At 42.0% G+C, this 13,722-nt stretch overlaps 1 protein-coding gene across 2 annotated transcripts in view; it reads left to right on the forward strand.

The window, feature by feature from the left end:
* The first annotated feature begins 12,098 nt into the window (after positions 1-12,098).
* The window catches only part of st6gal2a (ST6 beta-galactosamide alpha-2,6-sialyltranferase 2a), a 48,698-nt gene continuing 47,074 nt past the window's right edge, over positions 12,099-13,722 (forward strand). For both annotated transcript variants that reach the window (XM_086265766.1, XM_086265765.1), the window contains exon 1: positions 12,099-12,318. The gene's annotated coding sequence lies outside the window, so the exon portion shown is untranslated. The remainder of the gene's footprint in view (positions 12,319-13,722) is intronic.

Consider the following 13,722-nt stretch of genomic DNA (forward strand, 5'->3'; position numbering starts at 1 on the left):
TATAGATCTTTGCTAATACGTAGGTCCAGAGTGTGTCCTCGATTATGCGTTGGCTCACTAATGTGCTGGATTAGATCAAAGTTGTGGAGGACATCATTTAATGCTTTTGTTCCGCTATCTTGAGGCTTGTCAGTATGAATGTTAAAATCTCCCACAATTGCTATCTGGTCATAGTCATAGGTGTCAAACTCTGGCCCTCGGGCCAAATTTGGCGAAGCCATACCAAATTATTATTAGAGCTGGCCTACTGGTATTACACAGCTAATATATATATTGTTTAGTATTAAGCTTTGCTTGTTCCATATTCAGTTTTTCAGCAAAACTCGTTTGAGTCCTTAAGAAAAGATTCATTCTTAAATCTGGAGGAAGATTTTTTTTTTTCAATAAATATTAATGTTTGCCCGCGACCTTGTTCCAGCTTTGAATTTTGGCCCACTGTGTATTTGAGTTTGACACCCCTGGTCTAGACATATTGCAGAGCAAAGGTCATTGAAATCATTAAAAAAGTTTGTATTAGATTTTGGTGGTCTATATATGTTTAGAAATAAAACTTTGTTTGGTTCATTTATTTCAGTAGCTAAATATTCAAAGGTGCTGAACTCACCTAGCGATACCTTTTTAAAGTTTAGTGATTGGTCAAAGATTACAGCAAGACCACCACCTCTTTTGTTTTTTTCTGGTCTCACTAATGAAGTGATAATCAGTTGGGCAAGTCTCTATTAATACAGCTTGTTCTCAATTTCCATCTAACCAAGTTTCTGAAAGAAAGAGAACATGTATATCATGTGAAATGATGTAATCATTGATTAGGAGAGACTTCCCTGATAGACATCTAATATTTAGTGCAGCTGCTTTAATATTTCTTTCAGTGATTGAGAGATTATTTTTGCACAGTATTATATTCAGATTCTGTACTGTTCGATTATAAGTACTTTTAGTGTGTAAGGATCTGTTGCCTATAATAAGTGGTATTTTGCTTTCAGTATATGAATGAGAGTGACCGGACACATTTTGGTGGGAATGATGCAATCTGGTAACGGCGTCCGGTCGGTATCAGATATCAGACTCGGTTAGGTGGAGTGGAGAACCATATTGTTTATAATTAGTAGGTGGGTGTGGTCCCACTTTTGGTGTCAGATGAATCCCTCTGTTTATTTGGGTTTGAAGGGGTTTGGGAAACGACTGAAATGGTGATATGATCACTGATGAGGATGAGGATGATGAAGGTGTACAGGCATCAGCTGGTGAGTTTCTGCACAGAGTTGAACCTGCATATTTGGCTGGAGTCGCTGTAATCTCTGCTGGAAGTGAAGTTGTTGGGGGCTGGCATAGTAACTCAGCTGTTTGAGCTATGCCAACTGATGTGTTTCTGCACAGCGTTGCTGAAAGTCTGTGTTTCTTTTGAGAGTCGTCAGGTGCCGTTGTTTTTGGGTCGGCTGATACGTCTCTGGCAGGCTTATCACTGAAAGGTGCAAGTACGTCATGGTCTCTGTGTGATACAGCTGGTTGGCGTCCACTGTGTGTCTCAGCTGATACTGACGTCTTTATCTCAATTTGAGAACAGGGCGATGAGTTCACGTGAGACAACAAGTTCAGAAGATAAAGCCTCTGACCTTTCTTATTAATGTCTGTGAAGGTTCTCAGTCATCCAGGTCATCGTAGTCAAAGGAGCTTGCAAAGAAAGCCACCTCCACAGGACAAGACTCAGCAGTCCATCTGCATCTTAAGGATAAAGGACACTCTTTCGAGGATGCCAATGTTCACATTTTGGACAGAGAGGACAGATGGTTTGAAAGAGGAGTGAAAGAAGCCATCTATGTCCACTGTGAGCGACCATCTTTGAACAGAGGCGGGGGTTTACGACACCAACTCTCTGCCATCTATAATCCAGTTTTGAGATCCCTTCCCAGACGCCTTAACGCCCACTCACATCCTGGGCCATCTGACCTCAGGAATTCGCATGATAAGGTGGGGCCAGGTTTCACAATGAACACACCCGAAACTCTGGCTGATTGGGACCCACACCCAGTTTCCCACCTTGGCTCAGGCGATTAGAGGATCCTCAGGGGGTCCTTTTGTCCCTCTGTGGGGGGGATACTCCCACTAGGTTTATATCTGGGACTCTCCACCATTTGACCTTAGAACTGAAGAAGCTTCTCGGATGAGAGGTGAAACGTCTTCAAGCAACTTAAAGAAGTCCAGACGCTTTTCTTTGCAAGCTCCTTTGACCCCTTTCTTATTAATGTTACGTTAATTTCTTGTAAACAGGCGCTTCCTTCCACAAAAAATCTTAAATTATTTAGATATCGAATTGACCTTTCAGCACAGACAGTTTTAACAAACCTGCTGGACGATTTCATCCTGCTATATTCTTCATCGTAGGGCGTTGCTGGAATCGGTCCAGATACGTGGAGTGGCACCTTGTGGTTGTCAAAGTTCTGAAGTAAATCCAAAAAGTCTTTCTTTAAAATTTCGGATTTTTTCAAAAGGATGTCAGCATCTCCAGCATGAACAACAACTGTCATTTGTGGACAATTAAAGACACTAGTATTGATGCATAGCTGTTCAATTCCTTTGATTGATCCGTCATGAATAATAGCAAGTGCTCTCGCTTGCTGTTCTCTGTTCTCTTTGCCCATTTCGTGCGGCTTGTTTTATCTTTATTTACATTCCGGTGACCTCGCTCTGCAGCTGACAGTCTTTGCGGGCTGGACGGTGATGAGCTGAGAAGCGCAAATCTAGTTTTTAGAGGAATAATCGAAGTTGTTTCTTGTTGGAGTGTCTTTCGATGTTCCTTTATCTTCTTGGGAGTCTCCCATCTAAGTGGGGGCAAAAGGTCTGATGAATGGGGAGTTCCTCCCGAAAAAAACGTCCTCCGCTTGGAGGGGTCTAACTCTGTGTTGATGTTATTGATCCACCCGGTTGTTGCTTGCCGTAAGCCACCGGCAGAGTTTTATTGCTTTTGCTTTTGGCGTTCTCCTCAAGGCGTCGGATTTTCATTTCCATGTCGTGGATTCTTTGTAATAGTTCCTGAAAAGCCTCGTCCGAGCAGAGGGCCATCCTCTGATCCTTGATTCCGTGCGCGGCCTCCTCGCTGTCTCCCACGCGCACCCATGAACGCCACAGCTATTCGTCAGTAGCGCCAACAGCCATTTCTTGACCTCACTCATGCACTCACGAAAGTTATTTAAAGATAAAGCGAGATCATCATGTAACTCAAAATAAATCTGGATGTCATCCGCATAATAGTGAAAAGCAATGTGGTATTTCTCAAAGATAGCGCTTAAAGGAAGCATATACAGTGAGAAAAGGGTCGGGCCTAACACAGAACCCTGGGGGACACCACAGCAAACAGGTACAGGGGAAGAGGAAGATGAGGCCAGATGTACCGAAGAAAGCCGATTGGAGAGGTAAGATTTGAACCAGTCCAAGGCAGTGCCCTTAATGCCAACAGAGTGCTCTAATCTTGCGACTAGGATGTTATGGTCAACCATATCAAATGCAGATGAAAGATCCAATAGAACTAAAACAGAAGGACGACCATTATCAGCCATAAGTAAAAGATCATTAAAAACACGAAGCAGCGCTGATTCAGTGCTATGATGTTGTTTAAAGGCTGATTGGAATTTATCATTTATATTATTCTCGTCCAGGTAGGTCTGCAGTTGAAGTAGAACCACCTTCTCAAGGATTTTAGCCAAGAAAGGAAGCTTGGAAATCGGTCTATAGTTGGCAAAATCACTATGATCCAGGTTATTTTTCTTTAAAACGGGTTGAATAAAAGCATGTTTAAGAACTGAAGGTACATAACCAGAAAGCAAGGAGAGGTTCACTATAGACAATAGACAGGGTCCAATTACATTAAAACAATCCTTGACTATACGAGATGGAAGAACATCATGTACACAATTAGTATTGTTTAGTTTCTCAGTTATACGCTTCAGAGTGGGAAGTGAAATTAATTCAAATTGATGTAAGGCAGCAGAACAGTCAGGATTAGACATACTGTCAGCCACCAAAGGAAGCGTAGATCTAAGAGATAAAACTTTATCTAGAAAGTAGTTTGAAAATTTTTCACAGAGACCTGGGGAGCACGAGAGTGGCATAGAGGGACGAGGATTCACCACTGAGTTAAAAATTTTAAATAGGATGCGAGGATTGTCACCATTAGAAGTAATAATCTTAGCGAAGAAGGCTGCTTTAGCCATTCTGGCAGCAGATTGGAATTTCGAGCGGCTAATACGTAAAATGTCATATGATGACTGGAGTCTATCATTCCTCCACCTCCTCTCATCGCGCCTGCACAAACGCCGTAGAACACGGACAGAGTCGTTTAACCAGCATTGCGAGTAGGTTCTGGGGCGTTTGTGTTTGATAGGTGCAACAGTGTTAAGAATCGAGGAACATGTAGTTAAAAAAGTATTGGTAAAATTCTCAAGTGTGTGTGGGATAAAACAGTCCGACATATTAAATGAAGAATTAACAAAAGATGTAGAGAAGTTGACCACAGTATCGGCGTTAATAGTCCGAGTAGGATGGAGAGGAACCTCCAAGTAAGGGTCAGTGATACCCAGGTCAACGTCAAAGATGACCGGGGAATGATCAGAAAGTCCAGTATTTCTAATTTCCTTAATGCATATATCCACGTTAAATGAAAAAAACAGATCAAGGGTGTGACCCTTAACATGAGTAGGTTCATTTACCCACTGGGTAAGATTAAAAGAGTCAGTCAGTGCAGAAAAATCTTTAGACAGGTGGTCATCCATACAACAAACATGAATATTGAAGTCACCAGAGATAACTACAGAATCATATTTAAAAAGAATAGAACCCAAAAAATCAGCAAATTCAGAGATGAACATCTTATGATATTTAGGCGGACGATAAGCCACGACACACAGAGTAGTTCGAGGGCCAGTCAATTCCAATAGCTGAGCTTCAAAGCTAGAATAGGTTGGGGAGGGTAGCAGCCGTGCCTCAAGTTTATTTCTAAAAACCGAGGCTAAGCCACCACCTCTACCAGTAAGCCTCGATGAGCTAAAAAAGGCACAGTCAGAAGGGAGAAGTTCAGAGAAGGGGATGAACTCACCCGGAGAGGTCCATGTCTCAGTCAAAAATAAAACATCCAGACCCGAGGAGAGAAAAAAATCATTTAAGAGGAAGGCCTTATTAGAAAGAGACCTAACATTAAATAAGGCCATCCGAGTCCGAGGAGTCCTGTCCTTAGTAGTAGCTCGTTTGAGGGTACTGAGGTTGTTTTGTTGAACACCACGGCCAGGCAGTGATATCCAAGAACGAGCAGAGTGGAAGGCCACTGGGCAGGCAGGATAGGACTGAAGGCCAACGGGACATATCCAACGGTGGTTGAGCAGTTTAGCCGCAAAGCGGCTACCAAGATGGTGGATGAAACGAGAAAATTCACAGCTAGTAGGGGGGTAATCCGTAGCCATGGCTCTGATGTAGGCCTTGAAGCGGACACGGACACCACTCCTTCTACCCCGTCTCCTGGGACGTATCCTGCGGGGCATGGGAAGAGGTAAATCGGTCAGATGAGTGGGAGAGACGGGCATCAAGGGAATGGCATCACCCGCGGTCCCAAGACAGTTCGGTCGTTGAGAACAGGAGAAACGAAGATTCAGGAGCGTGTTTCTATCATAGGTTATTAGCGTACAATCACCTAGAGAACAAAGTGCCAAAGATAAAGACACAAGGAGTACAACGCCGAGGCGCATACGGAGTCGAAGACGGCCAGCCATGCACACCGGCGCCATCTTGGATCCTGTTCACCCCTCACTCATAACCGGAGCGGCTAAACGACGGCGGTAAAATTGTTACCTTTTGTTGTTACCTCTTAGCCTCAGCCGGCCTCAGCAGATGACAGCCTGACAGCCTAAATCCTCCGTGGAGACTTATGGAAGCGTCACACAGTTCAGCCGATCTGTAGGAGCCATTTCAGCGCAGGGGTCTTAACATATTGCTCCGGGCCATAAACACACTTCCCACAACCCCCTCACATTCTCCGTGTTTTGCAGACTCTGAGTACACCAGTAAGTTCATGTGAGTCATCTGCCTCCAAATAGCCTGTTATTGAGCTTCACTTTGAACAGAACCGCACATGTGCAATGCGGCTATTACCTTTGGCTGAAAATTGTAAAGACATTTTGCATATCTGTGTTCATTCCCTGATGCATACGTAGGCATGTGTTTCTGATTCTTTGTGTACGTGTATTTGTCGTTGTTTGCAGGGAACATTTAACACCTTTTACACCACTTTATGTGTCCCTCCTCTATTTTACAAGAAGCCATCGCAGCACCCTTTCATTGTTAAGAGGATAGAGGAGCATAAACACCATCTACTACTGTGTTTACTTTCCAGTTAGTGTTACGGTTCACCGGCAGCTAGTTAGATTTCTTTGTGCTGTGATTTATTATTCATCGGCACATTTGGCCATGCAGCAATAATTGCAGCATGCAGCCGGAGCGCCTGCATCTGATGGGACACAAATGAATAAATAAATCTAGATGGTAGAGCCATTTGAACGTTTGACATTTACTGATGAGGCAATTAACAGAGCAGCACACAAAAGCACAACCTGCATTACACTAGCTCATCCCAGTGCTGCACAAGGGTGCCAAATACAAACTGTCTCTCTTTTTCTCACACACATACAACAGAAAATCATTCACACTTTGGCGAATATCTGTTAGACAGTTTCTCTGCTGAAGCCGAAGACCAATGAAGTGTTTAATCAAACAGTACAGAGTGGCAGCTCGTCAACAAAAGGCTACTCAAATGAGCTGCACTGTATCTAGCATATTTTGCCCTACCTTGTCTTACCGCTCAGTTGCACACACAAAGCTACAATTCACAAATATATTAAAGCCTCATCCATCTATTCACTTGCGCTTATCCTTTTCAGGGTCGCTAGATCCTATCCCAGCCCTCATAGGGTGAGAGGCAGGATCCACCCTGGACAGGTCACCAGTCTGTTGCAGGGCTAACATATAGACACAGACAACCATTCGCACTCACGGGCAATTTAGACTTTCCAATTGACTTAGCCACACTAACCTCATATCTTTGGACTGTGGGAAGAAAGTACCCACCCAAACACTGGGAGAACATGCAAACTCCACACAGAACGACTGATGGTGAAATTGAACTCAGGACCTTCTTGCTGTGAGGCAACAGTGCTAACCACCATGTTACCATAGTGCAATCTAAAAATATCAACAACAACAAGACTGCTCTCTCAAGAAGAGAGAGTCAGTGAGTGGCTTAAAACAATATATTGTGGAGGTAGGGGTGGATAGATGGGTCAAGAGAACGTCAGTATTTTGATCTCTCTTCTCTAAACTTTGTCATTTTGTCTTAAAGACCCACACCAATGATCTTTAGATGGGTTGATGCTAGTCCCCTTGAGTTCAGTTCAGTTCAGTTTAACTCAGTTTAGTTTTATTTATATAGCGCCAAATCACAACAACAGTCACCGCGAAGTGCTTTTTTATAAAGACCCTACAGTAATACAATATTGTAGGGTCAATACAATACCAAATAGTTAACAATATTAACACAGTCACACAAAGCTTTGCTAAACAAATGTTTCAGAGCTACTGAATTCACCTTGTTTAGTCAATTGTCATGAAATTTCTTGTGTTTCAATTTAAAATGTTCTGATCACAATAAAATAAATCCCTGACTTAAACACCTCAAAGTCAATTCACTCCTCTAATAAGCCTCTAAGACCAGTGTGAGAGGCCTTGTTTTGTCAGCTTCTATCTAGGGTATAAAAAAAGAGGTTGTAAAGGTTTGCTGCTGAAAATGTTTAGTTACGTTTTTCTAGGTTTGGTGTAAAATCACATTACTCAGTAGGATTAGTTATTAAAAACATAAGATGCTGTAGCTACAAAATAAGCTGCTCTTCAAAATAAATGCCCATTTGTAAATCATATTAGGGCATTTTTAGGAAATTGAGGCTATGCACACACATTATTCCATATGTCTAACTAATAAATGTTCTGGCTGATAAATAGTAGCTCAGCAGCGTAGTGGCTTACATGTTTGCCTAACAAGTGAAATGTTCACAGTTTGGTCCCAGGCCAAGATCCAATCTCTTTTGAGGTTGCATGAGGAACAATATGTAGTGTGAACGATCTGTAATCAAACATGCAGAGAACTGTACATGCTGAAGCAACCCTTTCTGAATAAGGGGGCAGGGGAAAGTATTTTTTTCTGGCAGATCATGTGGTTTAAAACAACATTTAACCACAGCACAGCCACCATATTACCTTGCTGTTCTCTCAGTTAGAGAGCCCACTATCAAAGAAATTTGCAGTTTTTCTGCTTTCATGTGACGCTGCAAGAGTCCTGAGATCCTCTGAAACTGGATCACTGTGTGGTGATGCATGGTTTGGTTTTAAACTAGATTCTGTGGAACTGTTATGCAATACACTCCATCTGTTTATTGTTCAGTGAAGTCATCTCACTGATGTCAGAAACAACACTAAAAACACATCTAGCACCAGATTTGTATTAATTTGGTTTAATTGCATTCATGTTGGGAGTGTGACAGTGGGTGTTTTGTGAGTAATGCTTCAGACTCTATTTTTGTTCATCAGTAGAGTCTGGGGAAGTAGTCATTGTTTAAAGCAAAAGCTCTTGCCAAAGAAGAAATAAAAGATTCCCTCAAAAGGATTACTGACTTTATTGTAAAACAACAGACTTTATATGCGTATTTATACACGTATAAACAAACATACAGGAAGAAATGTAATGATTTTGTCTTTGGTTCCTCCCCGGATACACCTAGCACTGAGTGAAATGGGAGAATCACTGTTTGAATTCAATTCAGTTCAATTCAGTTTCATCTATAAAGCGCAACAGTCAACTCAAGGTGGTTTATATCGTATCGTAGACCCTATGATAATTAGTGTTGGTCATGTTACTTGAAAAAAGTAATCAGTAACTAATTACTGATTACTTCCCCCCAAAAGTAATCCCATTACTTTACTGATGGCTTATTTTCAAAAGTAATTTGTTACTTACTTTTTTAAAAAAGGATTTACAACCTGAATAGGTTTTCAGCCCAATTCTATTTTTTCTGCCTAATCCATCATACAAAATGTAATCAAATGGAAAAGTCTCTTTTTGAAACTAGTTTTATTAGTTTTAATTTTTTAACTTTACGCATGAAATAAACATTAAATTATATGCAACATTCTCTGACTGGAAGAAATTTGTTTAACATTTAAACCTATTTTCTTCATATTCCAGCACATAAAATAAATTAGGTTTTTTGTGTTTACACTCACTCTTTCAAATAAATGCAAGTAAAACACAGCAGAAAATAAATAAAATCAAAGACTCAGCGGTCCTGTTGCTCTATTTTCACCTGTATAGCAGGAGTGGGGCAGGCAGAGGTTTGCCCTGGTGCAGGTGTGTCGTAGCGATCAGTGGAAGGATTCCCGTGGCAGCGTACTGTCGGTGCTTGCTTAGAAGTTTATGGGTTTTTTCGCTGTAAAAAGAAGTTTTCTTCCCACGCAGTGAAAAGTGGACACTAATGTTTTTATCACTTTTTACGGAATCAAATTCAAAGTAAGGTCAGTACTTCCACTCTTTAAACGCTGCACGGTCATACTCTCTGCCGCACTCCTTATATTATCCATTGTTGATCTGCACACAGCTGTTCCCACGAACGTCGCACTCGCTTACGTAATTGTCATGAGACACTCTCGCAAAAAAATCACAGTTTTAGTAACGCAGTAACGCAGCGTGCTTACGGGAAAGTAACGGTAATCTAATGACCTTTTTTGCAATACTAATCCCTTACTTTACTCGTTACTTGAAAAAAGGTAATCGGATTACAGTAACGCTCATCTCTGATGATAATACATACAGAGAAAATCCCAACAATCATATGACCCCCTATGAGGAAGCACTTTGGTGACAGTGGAAAGAAAAACTCCCTTTCAACAGGAAGAAACCTCCCCCTGAAGCAGCTGTGGTGAGAGGAGGAAGTTGGGACAAAGGACATGCTGTGTAAGAGAGCCAGAGATTAATAACAAGTGTGATTCAGTGCAGAGAGGTCTATTAACACATAGTGGTTGAGAAAGGTGACTGAAGAAGAAATACTCAATGCGTCACGGGTATCCCCCAGCAGCCCTACCTATTGCAGGGTGGATTCAGGGTCACATGATCCATTCCTAACTTAAAAAATCTTAAAAGTAGAGAGAGTGTCTAATCGAATCAAATTTGATGATCATATGGCCATAAACTCAATTATTGCTTTATTAGGTACATCTGTTCAATTTCTCTTTAACACAAATATCTAATTAGTCAATCATATGGCAGCCACATCCTACCCGAAGACAAAATCACACACTTCTTGGCCACATCAATAGGTATACCTGTTCATTTGCTGGTTACTGCAAATCACATGTGATCAGATCAATGCATTTAGGCATGTAGATATGGATTTTCTGAAATACAAGGTTCAAACATCAGAATTGGGGAAGAAAAATGTAATTTAGGTGACTTTGAATGTGGCATGGTTGTTGTGACAGATGGGCTGCTCTATGTATTTCAGAAACTACTGATCTGCTGGGATTTTCCCACACAACCAGCTTTCGGCTTTAACAGAGAATGGTGTGAAAAAGAGAAAATGTCCCGAAATGAGGAGGGCCAGAGATCAGAGGAGAATGGCCAGGTTGCTTCAAGGTGATAGGAAGACAAGTTGGCATGTTACAGCCAAGGTATACAGAAGAGCATCTCTGAGCACAAAGCCTGCTGATCCTTGAAAGAGAAAATCACACCTGGTGCCATTCCCATCAGGTGAAAACAGGAAACTCAGGCTACCATTCACACAGGATCACCAAAATCTTTACAACAATTCAGACTGGTGGGGGTGTATTGATGTGGGAGATATTTTCTTTGCATGTTGGGCCCCATAGTACTGTCTGTAGGATAGTTCCAGCTGAGCATTGTTTAAATGCCACAGCCTACATGAAGAAAAAACATACGCACTTGCCAGCCACATCATTAGGCATACCTCTTCAACTGCAGATTAATGCAAATCACAAGGCATCAAATCACATGGGAACAAATCAGTGCACTTAGGCACACGGATATGGCCAAGAAGGCCTGCTGAAGTTCAAACTGAGCATCAGACTGCAGCTGCAAACTAATGTGTGTGCCACTCCTGTGGGTTAAGAAACCAAGACTACAAGTTGTACTGGCTCACAAACGTTTGATAACAGAAGACTGGATAAATATTGCCTTGTCTCAAAAGTCTAGATTTCTGCTGTGACATTCTGATGATAAGGGTAGAATTTGGCATCATACGACCTCAAAGCATGGGCCCATCCTGCCTTTTATCAGTGGTTTAGGGTGGTGGTGGTGGTGGTAGGGGACAACTACTTCTTTTCTTGCCGCACTTTGGGCGCCATTGCACCAACTGACCCCACAGACACATTATTGCTGTTAACCATGCTCATCCTGTTGTGAGCACAGTCTACACATCTAATGATGTCAAACTGGTTTCTTGAACACGACATTGAGTTCTTTGTATTCATCTGGCTGACACAATCATTGGATCTCAATCCGGGGTTGAGAAAGTTGGGATATGGTGGAATGGGAGATTGGCATCATGGATGTGCAGCCGGTATTTTGTATCAACTCTGTGATGCTATCATGTCAATATGGACCAAAATCTCTGAGTAATGTTTCCAGCACCACAAAGAATTAAGCCTTCTTCAGGCAATGAACTTGCAACATAACAATGAAAAGAACTTCATATTTTCCAGTAACAGTCTGTTGTTGAAATTTTGAATTTCCAAGTCTCAGTATGAAGGGCTAACCTGACTGCATAGGTTTGGAATCACTGTATCAATATTAGCCTTATTGCCTTATTGCCATTTTTGCACACCATGACCCCTCATCCAACTCACAGTCAAAATCAAACTTAATTTTAATATCAGTTTCCTTCCTTTATCCCTTCTTTCCTTCCTTCTGGCCAGCAAGCCTTATCCGTGGCGCACTAACAAAGGGAAGAAAAAAAAACCCAACTCGCTGGCCCCGCCCCCTTTAAAAACGCAAAAAAAAAAGAAGGGGGAAAAAAAAGGGCCAGCAACAATGTGATAGACAACACAGCCGCTCTGCTCTCTCAGCGTAGTAGTGGATATCTTCACAGTGACCAGAGAGCAGAGGCGAGCCAAAGCGAGCCGCATGCTCGCTGTGCAACAAGGGGGACGGGAGCAAAATGAACCACCGGAAAGCCGCAGCAGCAGCAGCATCCATTGAGGACCCGTAACAGTATTTGGGTAAGGCTTTGTTTGCTCTCCCTAGGATTTCGATACAGTTCTGCATTTTCTGATTAAGAGCGCTTTGTGCACGAACGCGGAGCGGAACAAGGGGAGGATGTGTTCGCACGATGTTTGCTTAAAGCGCTGCAATACCGAGAATTTGAAATGGAAAAAAAAAACCCTAAATAAAAAGAAAAAACATGCGGATGAGAATGTAGCCGACAGCGCTTTGTCTTCGTTACTTCTCCGGAGCAGCATAACCATCACAGGAAGCTCATTTTAACAGCGGCTCATTTTTTCTAACCATTTTTATTGGTTAGATTGTTAAGTAAAAACAGAGGCATTGTTGACACAGGCAGCAGAGTTCACCGTTTCTGACGCGATCCTGTTACCCGGCGCTGTTTAGTGTTTTTCTTTTTTTTCTGCTTCGCCCCACAATGGATTGATTTCATTCACATCTCACTGTGAAGCCAGTGCCCCACTCCGCTCTACAACTTGGGAAGAACATGCGGAGGTTTCTCGCTGCCTTAGCGCTCAGTTATTGATGCACATGCTGGAGCAGCTCCACACAAAACAGCAAACCAAGGCCAACTAAGGAGCTCCAGGTTAAATTAAATTAAAAACAGTTGTATAGTATTACATTAATAGCGCTTTGACGCAAACAGAAATCAGTGCCACTTTAGTTAAGGTGGAAATAACCTGCTTTGTATACCAAAAGTTACATTTGCTGCTTCCCTTCAGACTCAACTCAGTTCACTTCAATTCAGTTTTATTTATGTAGCACCAAAACACAACAACAGTTGCCTCAAGGTTCGTTATTGTAAGGTAAAGAGCTTACAATAAAACAAAAAGAATTCCCATTAATCAGACAACCACCTATGAGGAAGCGCTTGGGGAAAGTGGGGAGGAAGAACTCCCTCGTAACAGGAAGAAACTGCAGAACAGGCTCAGAGAGGGGGGAGACATCTGCCAAGACCTACTGGGGGTGATGGGAGGAAAAGAGGACAGAATACACACTGTTGAAGAGAGCCAGAGATGAATAATGACTAATGATTAAATGCAAGTGGTGTTTAAACACATTGTGACACAGTTGTAGCCGTTTGTTTTTAAAATTAGAAGCTAACCTATTCTACTTTACATTCACTCCCAGACTAACACCAGGTGATTGAAAGCAGTGAAAACAACAACAACAGGACCAACAACACACAGACACACACTGGTGTCAAGAGCAATTAAGCCTTTTATTTTTTGTGCATGCGGAGGGTTTGGAACGTGATGCCTTTTGAAGTAGTGCGAGTTGTCTTGATATCAGCAACAGGAAGTCTTATCACTGAGCTGTCGCCACTTTTAGCTGAATGTCACCGTAACACATTAAACCTGCCAAAGAAACGCACACAGCCTTCAAGAACCGCGGTGGAGTTT

Source organism: Aulonocara sp. 'chitande type north' Nkhata Bay, linkage group LG16, assembly GCF_057382095.1.
Source record: "Aulonocara sp. 'chitande type north' Nkhata Bay isolate Kocher_YH1m ecotype deep benthic linkage group LG16, A_spYH_male_GT1.1, whole genome shotgun sequence".
NCBI lineage: Eukaryota > Metazoa > Chordata > Actinopteri > Cichliformes > Cichlidae > Aulonocara > Aulonocara sp. 'chitande type north' Nkhata Bay.